The sequence below is a fragment of the Triticum urartu genome, chromosome 4A (genome assembly GCF_056163025.1).
Source record: "Triticum urartu cultivar PI428250 chromosome 4A, HENAU_Tu73, whole genome shotgun sequence".
In the NCBI taxonomy this organism is placed as follows: Eukaryota; Viridiplantae; Streptophyta; class Magnoliopsida; order Poales; family Poaceae; genus Triticum; species Triticum urartu.
In genome coordinates, this window is record NC_141876.1 from 347,488,044 (window position 1) to 347,506,356 (window position 18,313).

Sequence of the window (18,313 nt, forward strand, 5' to 3'; positions counted from 1 at the left end):
CGGAGGTTGAACCATATGTAGTACGTCTGATACAATATATTCTTACATGCATATTTTTCCTCCGTACCGAGATGTGGCACACCCTACCGCGTGGTTTCTGGGTCCTCCTGGGTGGTGGACGCATATGTTCTTCCTTGTCAAGACGTGGTACGCCCTACCGCGCATTTTCTAGGTCCTCCTCGGTCATAGCGCCAAAGCAAGTAAATGATTCGTCAAATCACAAAAGTCCACCTTTCCCACCGAGTACATCAGTGAAGCACGGTGGCTAGCTAGTTGGGCTAGTGCGACCGATTAGCTAGGCAGCCACCACATTTGTTTTTCCACCCCTTTTTTATCTCCATGCCGGCAGGTAAATTTAAATATCCACTGCGGCGTTGCTCTGGTCTTTGGGTGCAGCAGGCACTACAGGTTTTTTTATTTTTTTGATTGATGTGAGAAGGCGTGGCAGCAATTAGTCATGATGACTCTGCCTGTAAAACCCACTGCTCCTTGATGTCTACTACACAACCTTCTTCTTGTAGATGTTGTTGGGCCTCCAAGTGCAGAGGTTTGTAGGACAGCAGCAAATTTCCCACAAGTGGATGACCAAAGGTTTATCAAACCGTGGGAGGCGTACGATGAAGATGGTCTCTCTCAAACAACCCTGCAACCAAATAACAAAGAGTCTCTTGTGTCCCCAACACACCCAATACAACGGTAAATTGTATAGGTGCACTAGTTCGGCGAAGAGATGGTGATGCAAGTGCAATATGGATGGTAGATATAGGTTTTTGTAATCTGAAAATATAAAAACAGCAACGTAACTATTGATAAAAGTGAGCATAAATGGTATTGCAATGCTAGGAAACAAGGCCTAGGGTTCATACTTTCACTAGTGCAAGTTCTCTCAACAATAATAACATAATTGGATCATATAACTATCCCTCAACATGCAACAAAGAGTCACTCCAAAGTCACTAATAGCGGAGAACAAACGAAGAGATTATTGTAGGGTACGAAACCACCTCAAAGTTATTCTTTCTGATCGATCTATTCAAGAGTCCGTAGTAAAATAACACGAAGCTATTCTTTTCGTTCAATCTATCATAGAGTTCGTACTAGAATAACACCTTAAGACACAAATCAACCAAAAACCTAATGTCACCTAGATACTCCAATGTCATCTCAAGTATCCGTGGGTATGATTATACGGTATGCATCACACAATCTCAGATTCATCTATTCAACAAACACAAAGAACTTCAAAGAGTGCCTCAAAGTTTCTACCGGAGAGTCAAGACGATAACGTGTGCCAACCCGTATGAATAAGTTCACGAGGTCACGGAACTCACAAATTGATCACCAAAACATACATCAAGTGGATCAAGTGATATCCCATTGTCACCACAGATAAGCACGTGCATGACATACATCAAGTGTTCTCAAATCCTTAAAGACTCAATCTGATAAGATAACTTCAAAGGGAAAACTCAATCCATTACACGAGAGTAGAGGGGGAGAAACTTCATAAGATCCAACTATAATAGCAACGCTCACAATACATCAAGATCGTTCCAAATCAAGAACACGAGAGAGAGAGAGATATCAAACACATAGCTACTGGTACATACCCTCAGCCCCGAGGGTGAACTACTCCCTCCTCGTCATGGAGAGCACCGGGATGATGAAGATGGCCAATGGAGAGGGATCTCCCCTCCGGTAGGGTGCCGGAACGCGTCTAGATTGGTTTTCGATGGCTACGGAGGCTTGTGGCGGCGGAACTCCCGATCTAGGTTATGTTCTGGAGGTTTCAGTATATATAAGAGGTTTTGGCGTTGAGAACAAGTCAAGGGGGTCTTCGGGCTGTTCACGAGGTAGGGAGGCGCGCTTAGGGGGGTGAGCGCTCCCCCCACCCTCATGGGCAACCCGGGACTCTTCTGGACCAACTCTTTTACTCCATGTCCTTCTTCTGGTCCAAAAATAAGTTCCGTGAAGTTTCAGGTCAATTGGACTCCGTTTGGTTTTCCTTTTCTATGAAACTCAAAAACAGGGAAAAAACAGAAACTGGCACTGGGCTCTAGGTTAATAGGTTAGTCACAAAAATCATATAAAATAGCATTCAAATGCATATAATCCAAGGTTGATAATATAATAGCATGGACAATAAAAAATTATAGATACGTTGGAGACGTATCACTCCCTGATGTGAAAAGTCATCGACTGGTGTTTTCCCATGGTGAAAACCAAAAGATTCACCCCACTTCTCGGCTGGCTCTCTCCGCCTTCCCGTAGATTGCATTGCCTTTCAGTCGTTTCTCCCCCTTTGCTTCCTCTCCCCATTGCTTCTACCTGGTTCCATGGCGGTGCACCAGATCATGGAGTCTGAGGTGAAGTGCCTGACACAGGAGCTCCACGCCAAGGATGCAGAGCTCAGGGCCAAGGACGTGGAGTTCCGTCATCTCAAGGAGGAGAGGAGTGCCATGCTCCTCATTTATGTGCGGTAGTTCACGGAGCTTCATCAGCGGCAGGCGTCCACCACAAAGATGCTCGAGGTGTCGGCAACGTTGCTGTAAAAATTGGGAGATATGATAGGCGGTCAGGTGAGCCGGCTCGAGCGCGAGCGGGCCGATCGTGACGAGGTATAGGATCGCCACAACCACTTGGTGGACCATGTTGCCACGCACGTTTTGTGGCTGCGCAATGCCTACGGTCGTGCCAGCGCGACCATGCCGAGCGTCGGGCTAAACCCACTCGACCACCCCGTCGACTTCAACGAGTTGTGGCTTCCTAACCTGGTCTCCTTCTTCACCTATATCTCCAAGGAGTTGAGCCGTCTCCGTGTGATGGTGGGGGCGGAGCTAGACAAGGAGGGGTTGTGGGCTGCCGCTGCCATTGTCGGGGGAATCGTCTCAGGGCTCTGTCACCAGAATCCATTCGTGCCATTAGACGCCATCTTTACCGAGATGGATCCCGTCGACCGGGAGCGGCTTCTGCGGGCGGTGGCACCTTGAATCACCAACGTCGCGCACCTCGAGAAGTAGAGGGACTTCGGTGGTGTTTAGGCGTCCTCTGCATGGACATGTACATGTCTCGGCGCAACATGACCGTTGGACCAAACACAGACAGTGTAGATCAGTCACTGTAGCACAAAGTGTGTGGGTGTGTTTTGTTGCATTCTCATCTCAATATAGTTGTTCCCTCTTCGTGCATGCTCTTCTCAGCACCGCTCTTCATGCATGCTCCTAGTGTATTTGTGTTAACCTACTAGTGCGTACTCATGCACCCTTCATGTACTCTGCCAAACACCCAAAAGGGGGTCAAGAATGGAACTTTTTGTGACTCCCGGATATTAAAGCTACAATAATACCCTTCTAATGATGCCACGTCCCACGATCACTGTTGCTAATCTCGCGGTAGTTCAGAACCGATCCAAATTCAAATTTGAAAGAAAGGCAGACAACAAAAGTTTTGAAACATTAAAACCAAAATGTTCTGTTTGTGGCAAATAATCCCTACTAAATATTGGTGAAGGAACCACACTTTTATTATGTGTTTGAATGCACTAAAAAGATTTCAATATTAGCAAACCTGATTATTTAAAATGCCTTTACAAATTGATAAAACATCCAACCAAATTATTGAGGGTTTATACCTTTTGAGGCGGTGGACTAAATTAAAATGCTAAATTAGATGCGAAGTATATATTTTACAAAAACTAAATAATAGGAAACAAAAATAGAACATAAAAAAATAAAAGAGGAGATAAATAAAGAGAAAGGCTAAAATGGGGGCACCCTCCCCTCTCGCTAGGCCATTCGGGCCCAACTAGGCCAACACACGACCAAGCCAGGCCGGCCCATCCCCACTCACCCATTAACCCCGTACTCTCAACCAAACCCTAACCCGGTCACCCACTCCCTCCCCCACTCTCCCACGTCGCTCTTCCTCCCTTCCCGATCCAATCTGGATCGGGGAATCATGCTTGGCGCCCCGTGCCGCTCGCCCGACCCTGTTGCCCCAGACGCCTGTCGCCCTTCACCGACGTCGCCCCGTCCTCACCTCCTCCCCAACCAGTCGCCCAGCGCTCGGCGCCCCCCACCCAATCCTTGCTCGGTGCCGCCGCCCGGAACGACTCCGCCTCGGCCACCTCGTCGTTCAACGCGTCGCCTCCTCGCCATCCTCACTGCCGACGTCGTCCCCGTCTTCCTCCTCACGCCCCGCTGCCCTGAACCCTACAACCCGTTGTGAGCCCCCCTTCCTTCTCCTCCTTCCCCTGTTGCCGCGCACACCGTCTCGACGCCGCGCGCCCGCCTCCGCACATGGCTTGCCCGCTCTGCTGCCGTGCTTGGCACCCTGCTGCCCCGATGGCCGCGCCCACAGCCACGCGCCGTGTGCCTCGCCTCCTGGCCGCCTCGCTCACCTGCCGGCTACTCCGCCCGCGCCAGCGCCGCTGTCGGCCGCGTCGTCCGTTCGAAGCTGCTCCGGCTGCAGCACTGCTACCGCGCTTGCCTCCGCCTCGCTTCCAGCCACCCACTGCTGCTCCTCTGCAGCCCGCGCCCGCCGCCGCCTTGTTGGCTGCTTCGACCGCGCCTGCTCATCGCAAGCCCCGCATTCCGCTACCCCCCATGCCGGCTGGCCACGGCGGTCGCATTGGCCATTAGTCTCACCCCACCATGCTCCCTGTGGGCGAGCACCCTCCCAAGCACCCGTAGCCCCCCTCCCGAGTGGACTCGGGCGCGCGCCCACACACCCGAACCCGCTTTGGCCCCCTGGCCCAATGACAAGTGGGCCCCTGCCCAAGAACGTTTTAAAAAAGTTTAAAAATATATATAAAAAATAAATAAATAAATACAAATATTAGTTAATTAACTAATTAAATTTATTAAATTAATTAATTATGTTTAATTAACCTAATTAACTAGACAGTCAGTGACATGCGGGACCCTCACGTCAGCGACCTAGTCAACACCTCTCTTGACTGCTGACGTCATGCTGACGTCGTGCTGATGTAATAATGCTATTTTTGAATTAATTTAATAATAATAATTTAAAAATTGATTAAATCTTTTTAAATTTATATAAAATAAACCGTAGCTCGGATGGAAAAACTTTGTAATGAAAGTTGCTTAGAACGATGAGACGAATTCGGATGTGTAGCCCGTTCATCCACCACACACCTATAGCATAGAAAACACCAACTTTCCCCCATCGGCTCATCTATTCGTAAGCGCGAAACAGCGGGATACTTTCCCGGATGTTTCCCCCCTTCGCTGGTATCACCAACTACCACGTTATGGCACACCTGGGACCATTACTTGTCATGTCATGCATCGATATGCATCTGTTTGCATTTTATTTATTGTTTCTACCCCCTCTTCTCTCGCTAGACATCGAGACCAACGCCGCTGCTACCTAGTACGACTACTGTGTTGACGACCCCTCCTTCTTGCCAGAGCAACTAGGCAACCCCCCCCTTGATCACCAGATATCACATATTCTTCTCTCTACTGCTTGCATTAGAGTAGTGTAGCATGTTACTGCTTTCCGTTAATCCTATCCTGATGCATAGCCTGTCCTTGCTACTACTATTGTTACCTTTACCTGCAATCCTAAATCCTTAGTATAGGATCCTAGTATTCCATCAGTAGCCATACATTCTTGTCCGTCTACCATGCTATACTATCGGGTCATGATCACTCGGGAGGTGATCATGGGTATATACTTATATAGATAATATGAGATACTTTGTGACTAAAGTAAGGGTTGGCTCGTAGAGTACCCGCGAGTGATTCCGGTGTGGGCGCTGAAAGGACAGGTGGTTCCATCCTGGTAGTGGTGGGCCTGGGTTCCCAACGGCGCCAACTATTACTTTGGGGTGGAGCGACAGGGCAGGTTGAGACCACCTATGAGAGAGGTGGGCCTGGCCCTGGTCGGCGTTCGCGGTTACATCAATTAACGTTCTTATCGAGATCTTGGTATTTGATCTGAGTCTAGCCACTCACCTATACGCACTAACCAACTACGCGGGAACAGTTATGGGCATTCGATGTCATGGTATCAGCCGAAGCCTTCTTGACGTCAGCGACTGAGCGACGCACGCTGGGTTGGACCACGTAAAGCAACTTCATTTGTAATGGAGGTTGCTAGGTCTGCTCACTGGCCGCATACGCAACGTGTGCAGGTGTGCAATAGGCGATGGGCCCAGACCCCTACACACATAGGATTTAGACCGGCATGCTGACGTCTTGGTTAGGCCTAGGTGGGGCTAAGACATGTTGATCTTCCGAGGCCGGGCATGACCTAGGAAAGTGTGTCCGGCCAAAGGGGATCGAGCGTGTTGGTAAATGTGGTGCACCCCTGCAGGGAAGTTTATCTATTTGAATAGACGTGTCCCTCGTTAAAGGACAACCCGAAGTTGTACCTTGACCTTATGACAACTAGAACCGGATACTTAATAAAACACACCCTTCCAAGTGTCAAAAACAACTCGGTGATCACTCTCTCACAAGGCGACGAGGAGAGGATCATCGAGTAGGTTTATGCTATACATTGCTACTTCGTTAACGTACCATCTACTCTCTTCTATATGCTTCAAGATGGAGGCTGCCAGAAGCGTAGTCTTTGATAGGACTAACTATCCCCCTCTTATTCTTGCATTCTGCAGTTCAGTCCACATATACTACCCATTTAATTTGATAACAATGCATATGTATAGTAGATCCTTGCTTGCGAGTACTTTGGATGAGTAATCACGGTTGCTTTGCTCCCCCTTTTCCCCCTTTCTATACCTGGTTGTCGCAACCAGATGCTGGAGTCCAGGAGCGACAGGATCCCGAGGATGATTCTACGTGGAGTTCGACTTTGAGGAGTAGTTAGGAGGATCCCAGGCAGGAGGCCTACGCCACTTTCGATATGTATACCAGTTTGTGCTAGCCATCTTATGGCAACTTGTTTAACTTATGTCTGTACTCAGATGTTGTTGCTTCCGCTGACTCGTCTATGATCGAGCTCTTGTATTCAAGCCCTCGAGACGCCTACCTTGTATGACTTATTTTATTTTTAGAGTTGTGTTGTGATATCTTCCCATGAGTTCCTGATCTTGATCGTACACGTCTGTGTGTATGATTAGTGTACGGTCCAATCAGGGGAGTCACAAGTTGGTATCAGAGTCGACTGCCTGGAGGAATCCCCCTTCCACACTCCTTGGCCGAAGTCGAGTCTAGACATTGCAAAACTTTTACTAACATGGCTGTGTGGCTTATGGGACCACGTCGGCATTGTCTGGTATTAGGATCTTTTATTCCTCATCTATACTCTGGCACTCTGATCTCTCTTCTATTCGGGTTAAATGATTTTGCTAAAAAAACTAAATTTAGGTTCTTGAAAATACTTTCTTCCGGAGAGCCCCTCACTCCAGGTGATCGCTTGTTGCACCATAAGATTCTGAAGGTACTTTCCGATGTTATCCCGAGAACTTGTGCTCATTGCATTTGCAATTCCCTTCCACCATCAACCCCTATAGATAACTACATGCACTGGCCATTCTTACATTAGTCCCCGGTTGCTCTTGCTATTACAAGATACCCCGAAATACTCATTGTTGTTCCGAGAATCCTTGTGCCTACTGCCTTGTAGTGGTGGGCCTGGGTTCCCAACGGCGCCCAACTATTACTTTAGGGCGGAGCGACAGGGCAGGTTGAGACCATCTATGAGAGAGGTGGGCCTGGCCCTGGTCGACGTTCGCGGTTACATCAATTAACGTTCTTATCGAGATCTTGGTATTTGATCTGAGTCTAGCCATTCACCTATATGCACTAACCAACTACGCGTTAACAGTTATGGGCATTCGATGTCATGGTATCAACCGAAGCCTTCTTGACGTCAGCGACTGAGCGACGCGCGCTGGGTTGGACCACGTAAAGCAACTTCCTTTGTAATGGAGGTTGCTAGGTCTGCTCACTGGCCGCATATGCAACGTGTGCAGGTGTGCAATAGGTGATGGGCCCAGACCCCAGCACACATAGGATTTAGACCGGCATGCTGACGGCTTGGTTAGGCCTAGGTGGGGCTACGACATGTTGATCTTCCGAGGCCGGGCATGACCTAGGAAAGTGTGTCCGGCCAAAGGGGATCGAGCGTGTTGGGAAATGTGGTGCACCCCTATAGGGAAGTTTATCTATTCGAATAGACGTGTCCCTCGGTAAAAGGACGACCCAAAGTTGTACCTTGACCTTATGACAACTAGAACCAGATACTTAATAAAACACACCCTTCAGAGTGCCAAAAACAAACCGGTGATCACTCTCTCACAAGGCGACGAGGAGAGGATCATCGAGTAGGTTTATGCTATACGTTGCTGCTTGGTTAACATACCATCTACTCTCTTCTATATGCTTCAAGATGGAGGCTGCCAGAAGTATAGTCTTTGATAGGACTAACTATCCCCCTCTTATTCTGGCATTCTGCAGTCCAGTCCACATATACTACCCATTTCACTTGATAATAACGCATATGTAGAGTAGATCCTTGCTTGCGAGTACTTTGGATGAGTAATCACGGTTGCTTTGCTCCCCCTTTTCCCCCTTTCTATACCTGGTTGTTGCAACCAGATGCTGGAGTCCAGGAGCGACAGGATCCCGAGGATGATTCTACGTGGAGTTCGACTTTGAGGAGTAGTTAGGAGGATCCCAGGCAGGAGGCCTACGCCACTTTCGATATGTATACCAGTTTGTGCTAGCCATCTTATGGCAACTTGTTTAACTTATGTCTATACTCAGATGTTGTTGCTTCCGCTGACTCGTCTATGATCGAGCTCTTGTATTCAAGCCCTTGAGACGCCTACCTTGTATGACTTATTTTATTTTTAGAGTTGTGTTGTGATATCTTCCCATGAGTTCCTGATATTGATCGTACACGTTTGTGTGTATGATTAGTGTACGGTCCAATCAGGGGAGTCACAAGTTGGTATCAGAGTCGACTGCCTGTAGGAATCCCCCTTCCACACTCCTTGGCCGAAGTCGAGTCTAGACATTGCAAAACTTTTACTAACATGGCTGTGTGGCTTATGGGACCACGTCGGCATTGTCTGGTATTAGGATCTTTTATTCCTCATCTATACTCTGGCACTCTGATCTCTCTTCTATTCAGGTTAAATGATTTTGCTAAAAAAACTAAATTTAGGTTCTTGAAAATACTTTCTTCTGGAGAGCCCGTCACTCCAGGTGATCGCTTGTTGCACCATAAGATTCTGAAGGTACTTTCCGATGTTATCCCGAGAACTTGTGCTCATTGCATTTGCAATTCCCTTCCACCATCAACCCCTATAGATAACTACATGCACTGGCCATTCTTACATTAGTCCCCGGTTTCTCTTGCTATTACAAGATACCCCGAAATACTCATTGTTGTTCCGAGAATCCTTGTGCCTACTGCCTTGTAGTGGTGGGCCTGGGTTCCCAACGGCGCCCAACTATTACTTTAGGGCGGAGCGACAGGGCAGGTTGAGACCATCTATGAGAGAGGTGGGCCTGGCCCTGGTCGACGTTCGCGGTTACATCAATTAACGTTCTTATCGAGATCTTGGTATTTGATCTGAGTCTAGCCATTCACCTATACGCACTAACCAACTACGCGTTAACAGTTATGGGCATTCGATGTCATGGTATCAACCGAAGCCTTCTTGACGTCAGCGACTGAGCGACGCGCGCTGGGTTGGACCACGTAAAGCAACTTCCTTTGTAATGGAGGTTGCTAGGTCTGCTCACTGGCCGCATATGCAACGTGTGCAGGTGTGCAATAGGTGATGGGCCCAGACCCCAGCACACATAGGATTTAGACCGGCATGCTGACGGCTTGGTTAGGCCTAGGTGGGGCTACGACATGTTGATCTTCCGAGGCCGGGCATGACCTAGGAAAGTGTGTCCGGCCAAAGGGGATCAAGCGTGTTGGGAAATGTGGTGCACCCCTGTAGGGAAGTTTATCTATTCGAATAGACGTGTCCCTCGGTAAAAGGACGACCCAAAGTTGTACCTTGACCTTATGACAACTAGAACCGGATACTTAATAAAACACACCCTTCAGAGTGCCAAAAACAAACCGGTGATCACTCTCTCACAAGGCGACAAGGAGAGGATCATCGAGTAGGTTTATGCTATACGTTGCTACTTGGTTAACATACCATCTACTCTCTTCTATATGCTTCAAGATGGAGGCTGCCAGAAGTATAGTCTTTGATAGGACTAACTATCCCCCTCTTATTCTGGCATTCTGCAGTCCAGTCCACATATACTACCCATTTCATTTGATAATAATGCATATGTAGAGTAGATCCTTGCTTGCGAGTACTTTGGATGAGTAATCATGGTTGCTTTGCTCCCCCTTTTCCCCCTTTCTATACCTGGTTGTCGCAACCAGATGCTGGAGTCCAGGAGCGACAGGATCCCGAGGATGATTCTACGTGGAGTTCGACTTTGAGGAGTAGTTAGGAGGATCCCACACAGGAGGCGTACGCCACTTTCGATATGTATACCAGTTTGTGCTAGCCATCTTATGGCAACTTGTTTAACTTATGTCTGTACTCAGATGTTGTTGCTTCCGCTGACTCGTCTATGATCGAGCTCTTGTATTCAAGCCCTCAGGACCCCTACCTTGTATATGATGCTTGTATGACTTATTTTATTTTTAGAGTTGTGTTGTGATATCTTCCCATGAGTTCCTGATCTTGATTATACACGTCTGTGTGTATGATTAGTGTACGGTCAAATCAGGGGAGTCACAAGTTGGTATCAGAGTCGACTACCTGTAGGAATCCCCCTTCCACACTCCTTGGCCGAAGTCGAGTCTAGACATTGCAAAACTTTTACTAACATGGTTGTGTGGCTTATGGGACCACGTCGCCATTGTGTGGTATTAGGATCTTTTATTCCTCATCTATACTCTAGGACTCTGATCTCTCTTCTATTCGGGTTAAATGATGTTGCTAAAAAAAACTAAATTTAGGTTCTTGAAAATACTTTCTTCCGGAGAGCCCCTCACTCCAGGTGATCGCTTGTTGCACCAGAAGATTCTGAAGATACTTTCTGATGTTATCCCGAGAACTTGTGCTCATTGCGTTTGCAATTCCCTTCCACCGTCAACCCCTATAGATAACAACATGCACTGGCCATTCTTACATTAGTCCCCAGTTGCTCTTGCTATTACAAGATACCCCAAAATACTCATTGTTGTTCCGAGAATCCTTGTGCCTACTGCCTTGTAGTTCCTTGTCACCTGAATATGTCTACAAATTAATTCTCACACACACCGAGGATTTGTTTCTCCCAAGTTGTTTATGTGTTTCACCAAAGTCTTCAATATACAATTTGATATTTCGAAAATCCTCTATAGCCTGGTGTTCTTGAAATTCTTGCTTGCTTGCATTATGGTTAATCCCATAAGTATAGTAATCTTATTGGCATCCTTTGTCACTATCATTTTGGCCCATTGATTCAATACGCTGCGAATGTTCGCATTCCCCAGTCAGTTCCTAGAATTCATTCTTCCGGCTTAGACGTCATTTGGATATGAGCTGGTTCTTGACCAATCAATGCCATCATCGGTTGTGCTTCAATGTCTATTGAACTTATTCATTTTCGATCAGAACATTTGTTTTTGATCCCTTGATTTGGAAATCATAAATTCATTTTCAATTGAGCCTTGAATTATTCAGTTGTTCTATAATCGGATCTCCTTGCATTCTTTCTTCCTCTAGTCGTGTGTCGATGCTCACATCAGCTTCGTTGTTAACCATCAAATCCTTTGTTGAATAATCATCCGACAGTGTTCTTCGTATACAGAAACATCGAGGAGTTCTTTCCGGGATAATAATACCATTGGTAAATCCTATTCTCCATTGTTAACCATCAAATCCGCTCCGTTGTTAACCATCAAATCCTTTGTTGAATTATCATCCGATAGTGTTCTTCCTATACAAAAACCTCGAGGAGTTCTTTCCGGGATAATAATACCATTGGTAAATCCTATTCTCCATGCTCTACTTTCGAGCTGGTGATATTTACTATTGAAGCTTGTGGTATATATTTCCACGATGCCCCGATGGGTTGAACCTATGTCTTCCTTAATATGTGAGAATGCAAAAGTTTTCACGAGGCATACTCTTCTGGTATTTTGATAGATAAAATTTCAACACTACAACTTCATCGAACGCGAGAAGTGAATGAAAGGTTATGCATTGGAGAAGTGGGAGTCGACCTTGAACTTTGTGTTCATGCCCATGGACACGATGTAGATCTTATCATGGAAGCTACTCTTAAATTAATTATTACCTTGGTATAAGTTCATCTTATATCTGGGATATTGTCTTTTGCAATCGTGGTTCCGGCCATATTGATATTCTTTGATTGCTTTTCTCGGACAAGTTGAAGTACTTGTCTTCTGCAGATCATTACACCGATCCAACCTCTATTCTGCTCTACCTTTGAGTACACCCTTTGGCATCTCGAGAATATCACTGAACTACATAACTTCTTATGAATTCTTCGTTAACTATTATTCTCATTGATTCCAATTTTCCCCCGGGTTCTGAGTTATTAGTCACTCGAGAACACGGATAAGTGAATCAATTCCGCACTCCGATTCAACTACTCTATGTAATTTTCATAGCTAATGAGTTTAATAATCTTTCAAGTCATACCTACCCTGATCGGCTATATACTTATCGTGCAACTTTTTAACTGTGCTACCTGGTCCTTCTTCGTAGACCACAATTTTCGACGATGAGCTAAGTTTACGTCGACTTTCATTGTCATAACATTTCGCCTTGAACAACAATCTTGATTCTGAGATTGTGATGTACCCGTGGTTCCAATAACCTTTTGCTTCATCATCCCTTTTACTTGGTATCATCACCGATCGATTACACCTTCTTGAAACCTCTCGACAATTGTGTCTTCATCATCATCAACATTCTGAGCTCTTCCAAGATATCAATCGAATTCATGATGGGAAATACCATTCTTGCCCCTTGATGATTTGTGTTATCATCGGCAGCATTCTCGCCTTCCCCCAACACAAACTTGTTCATGTTTTGTGTTGTACACTGATTTCCTTGCTATCTAGCATAGGTTATGTTCTACCTTATAGTACTATTGTCTTCTATATCAAGAATGTTGTGAGGAACTCTCCACCTTTTAATACTCCTTGGTATAGTGATACTTCTAACCGGGATACCAAAAGTGAATAGTGTTGTTTGGATTCTGCACTTCTAGAAACCCTATTTCTTTGAAGTTAATGATCGACAGTTCATTCTTAGCCTATCGGTTATTGAATCACCATTCTAACAATTGATCAGGCTACCTATGCCCATATTGCGGGTGCACCTTTTAACCAATGTTTAATTGTGTATGTTTTTCTGGAGCATAACTCATTATATCATTTGATCTGACAAAATGTTATCTCCTTGTTCACATAATTGTTGAAATCGTTTTTTTAAATCCCAATGAATTGTCGCTGAGATCATCAGCCACCTCCTCATCCTCTCCTTGGTTTAATGATGAACGCATGATTCGGAACTTGCTTCCATAGTTCATTTCCCGAGAAGCTTACAATGTCATCTCATCAATTTGTGTTGCACCTTTTCTTCTCACGCATCCTGAATCTAAGGTATCCTAACACCAATCAGATCTGAATCTCGGTCAGATATTGTGGTTGGAGCATATTCGAATAGTCATAACATTGGTATTTATATATCCCGGTAAGGTGATGTCACACCTAGCACACTAGGCTGGAGGACCTATTGTTATGGTTCTTCCTTTTTAGCAAGGTTAACCACTCTTCCATGAGGAAATTGTAAGACTTATTCTATAATTTGTTCCCGATGTATCCTTTGTGAATTCAAAGTCTGATCTTTAACCAGTGACCATGTCAGTGCTTTCTCGAAGCATGTCTGTGGTACACCGATCTTCAAAATCCTAAATTTTATTTATCAATTATCCAAAAACCATTGTATGGGTAATGTCATGAAATTCCTCCCCCCTTTTCTAAATGGTTTCTCTACTTTCTATGATGTCATGGATATCATGCTTTGCTTGTCCTTGGGAAGGGTATACCCCTGGAATATGTGTCAAACACATTTTCCTTTCAATTACTCTGTTTGATCTGATGATCACATTTTCCTTTCCATTGATTTGGTTAAACTTCCTTGTGACCCATATGATCTAAGCAGTAATATTCTTCTTCTTATGTAAACACCTTGGTGTACAACCATGTCGGTAAGACCCTGTTGCATTTATTGATAGCATTCCGGTAGCCACCGATGGACGAGAACCTTGCCTATTGGTCCGCCTCGTTCAACGAGCAGGAAAATGGTTCTCTTCGTTCCCTCGCCCTTGGTACCAACGTTGTTGCCAACATAAATGGGAGGCTACCCTCTGATATGCCTTGCTATAGTGACCGTGCAAGATGTCAGCCCCCTTTCTACTTCTAACCCACATAGTGGGCCCATAACCCACAGTTCCACATGATCAAAACCTGACTCTCCTCTAGACCCTATTGCCAAAGATATTCCTTAGCTTGACTTCATATGTAATTCACGGGCAACCTGCCTAGTAATTTATTCTTGTATTAGACGCAATACTTATTCCCACTGCTCTGAACCCCTTTCACATTTCGTATCAGGCAACGAATGATTGCCTATGCACTTGAAACTTCTATGATGCACCTTCTTACTTTGCTCTCGATAGTTTCTTACGTTTCAACTTGAGAGTTACTTTCCGCCACCTTCCCTAATATTATCTACCATATAAGTATGATGAAGATCCCGAAGGAAGGTTGACAACTTCATCATGATAACTCGAAGCATAGAAATGAAGACATCAATGTAATGGATCGATCTCTTCGAGAAGAGAAACCAAGATCGAGAAGATTCTTTAGAATTTCATAACCGGACCTTTCGCCCTTACTCCACCTCTTAAATCTTGGGACGAGATTTCTTGTAGCGGAGGAGAATTGTGACGCCCGGATATTAAAGCTATAGTAATACCCTGCTAATGATGCCACATCCCCACGATCACTGTTGCTAATCTCGCAGTAGTTTAGAACCGATCCAAATTCAAATTTGAAACAAAGGAAAACAAAAAAAGTTTTGAAACATTAAAACCAAAATGTTCGGTTTGTGGCGAATAATCCATTCTAAATATTGGTGAAGGAATCACACTTTTATTATTTGTTTGAATGCACTAAAAAGATTTAAATATTAGCAAACCTAATTATTTAAAATGCCTTTACAAATTGATAAAACATCAAACCAAATTAATTGGGGTCTAGACCTTTTGAGGTGGTGGACTAAATTGAAATGCTAAATTAGATGCGAAGTATATATTTTACAAAAACTAAAATATTAGGAAACAAAAATATAACAGAAAAAAATAAAAGAGGAGATAAATAAAGAGAAAAGTTAAAACGGGGGGCACCCCCCCTCTCGCTAGGCCATTCAGGCCCAACTAGGCCAACACACGACCCAGCCAGGCCGGGCCATCCCCACATCTCCCCTTAACCCCCCACTCTCCACCAATACCTAACCCGGTAACCCAGTAACCCCACTCCCTCCCCCACTCTCCCACGTCGCTCTTCCCCCCTTCCTGATCCAATCTTGATAGGGCAATCGTGCTTGGCGCCCCGCGCCGCTCGCTCGATCCTATCGCCCCCGACGCCCGTCACCCTTCACCGACACCGCCCCGTCCTCACCTCCTCCTTGACCAGTCGCCCAGCGCTCAGTGCCCCCACCTAGTCGCTTCTCGTTGCCGCTGCCCGGAACGACCATGTTGCCTCCTCGCCGTCCTCTCCACTGACGTCATCCCCGTCTTCCTCCTCACACCCCATTGCCCCGAACCCTGCAGCCCGCTGTGAGCTCCCCTTCCTTCTCTTCCTTTCCCCATCACCGCGCACACCATCCTGATGCCGCGCTCCCCGCTATCTCACCCGTACGCTGCGCCTGCTGCTTCCCCGTGGTTCGCGCCCACCTCCGCCCGCCACCGCATGTGGCTCGCCCGCTCTGCCGCCACGCTTGGCGCCCTGCTGCCCCGATGGCCATGCCCACAGCCACGCGCCGTGTGCCTTGCCTCCTGGCCGCCCCACTTGCCTGCCCGCTGCTCCGCCCGCGCCCAGCGCCGCTATCGGTCGTGCCCTCCGCTCGGCGTTCCTCCGGCTGTAGCATTACTGCCGCACTCGCCTCCGCCTCGCTTCCAGCCGCCCGCTGCTGCTCCTCTTCCGCCCCTCGCACGCCGCCGCCTGTCACATCCCTAGGTCTGGTAATGCCTAGTGCTAGCATCTGGTGTTGCATCATGTCTACTTTTCTCAGAAAGTTGAAACGGGGATGACAGAACCCCCAGCACCCCCTTAATCCAACTAGGGTTTACTAAAATTCTTTTCAATGAACTTGAAATGCCCTTCTAAAATGTTCATCATCTTTGCCTTGGTCTAGGACCTCACACAGAAATGGTGCAGAATTTTCTAGGACAGCATAAGGTCACTGGATTAAATCATACTCTATTTGCATTTGGGCATTTAATACTACAAAATATTTTAAATGTCCAAATAACCATAAACTAAAATGTTTACTGTTGGAAATATTCCAAACAGTGTGCATGAGAAGTTTCATGATTTTTGAGTTAGTTTTAGTATTTTTAATAAAGCTCCAAAGTTGCAGATAAATAGAAAAATAGAAAATAAAAGAGAGAGAGAGAGAGACTCACCAGTCTTACCTCACAGCCCACTGGCTGGCCCATCACTCTGTTGGCCCAGTGCCAGTCGCCTTCTTCCTTTGCCAGAAGGACAACGGCATGGCACGCACACAAGAGGCGAAGCCACCTCCTGCTTCCACCTCCTGCTCCTTTCCACGTCCTCGACCGAGCGCCTGGAGACGCCCACGGTCCCCTGGTTCCTCCCCACCTCTCCATGCTCACTTTCCCCCTTCTCTGCTCTCTCCCTAGCAAGCAACCGAGCGACCCCGTTGCCTCCGCTCGCTGTTGCCGCGCCCCGAGCTGCCGCCTAGCCTCCCCGACATATCCCTCATCTCCGCCATGTCGTCCTGAAGCTCCACGCCTACTCATGCAAGCCAGGGAGCCCCGCAACATTGTCGGTGTCGGCGTGTTCATCGTCGGGCGCCGTAGATCATCATCGCCGATTCGTCGTCCACAGCGCATCCCCGAGCTCTCTGGTGACGCCTTAGGATCCGCTGTGAGCCACTTCGTTGAACCCCCTCTCCCCTAGCTCGTTTCCTTCCTCTAACGTCGATGTCCGTCGGAGCCGAGAGCTCTTCGCCGCCGTTCATGTCGACGCCATGGCCACTGTCACCTAGGGCCACGACCGAGCACACCATCATGCTTAGTGCAACGCCAGGACCCCAAAACCATCACCTGTTGCTCATGTCGTGCACTATAGCGCCGAAACCACCAACTCCCGAACTCCAGCCACTGCCCCGAGCTCGTTTTCGATGAGCTCCGGCCGCCCTATCTGTTGCTTCCTGCTGCGCTGGATGCAGGCGAGCTCCAGCTCCCCGCGGGTGCCCTCCGCCGCTTGTTTGGGCACCGGGAGAGCGAACCCGAGCCCTCCGTCATGCCTGTTGCCACCGGTGATGAGCCGCCGGCATGTTAGGCCCTGTTGACCAGGGGTTTTCCTCCCCTGGGTCGCTGGCATGTGGGCCCATGCCCCTCTTTAGTTAGTATTAACTTAATTAGTGTTAGCTAATTTAGTTAGTCAGACGAGCCACTGACATGTCGGCCTCGCCATGCTAACAGCCTAGTTAGGGTTAGATTAACACTAACTAACTCGGTTAGTTAACTGAGTCACTGCCCACTGGTCAGCTTTGACTTGGACGGCCTGTTGAACTGCTGAGGTCAGCATGACTTAATGCTGACATGGTAAACATTTTCTGGAATTTAAAATAAATCAGAAATGATTTATAAATTTCAGAAAATGTCCAAAACTTCTAAAATTCATAGAAATTCAACCGTAACTCAGAATGAAATAAGTTATGTATGAAAAATGACCAGAAAAATCCAATCTATCCATCTGTACTGGTTTCATGCATGTTAAAGCAACTTAACACTGCTGTTTATATCCAACATGATAAAGCACTATTTAAATTCATAGTTTGAGTTTGGGGTTGAACCTTTGGTTTAAAATGACTCAAACCCAGTTGGTTGTAGTTGCATTAGCCCAACACACTCATTTTTCCATGTCATGATCATACATCATATTGTGCATTGCATTGATTGTGTTTTCCTTCTCTGTTGCCTGTATTTGTCCCCTCTCATTAGACGTGGTTCTGACGATGAGT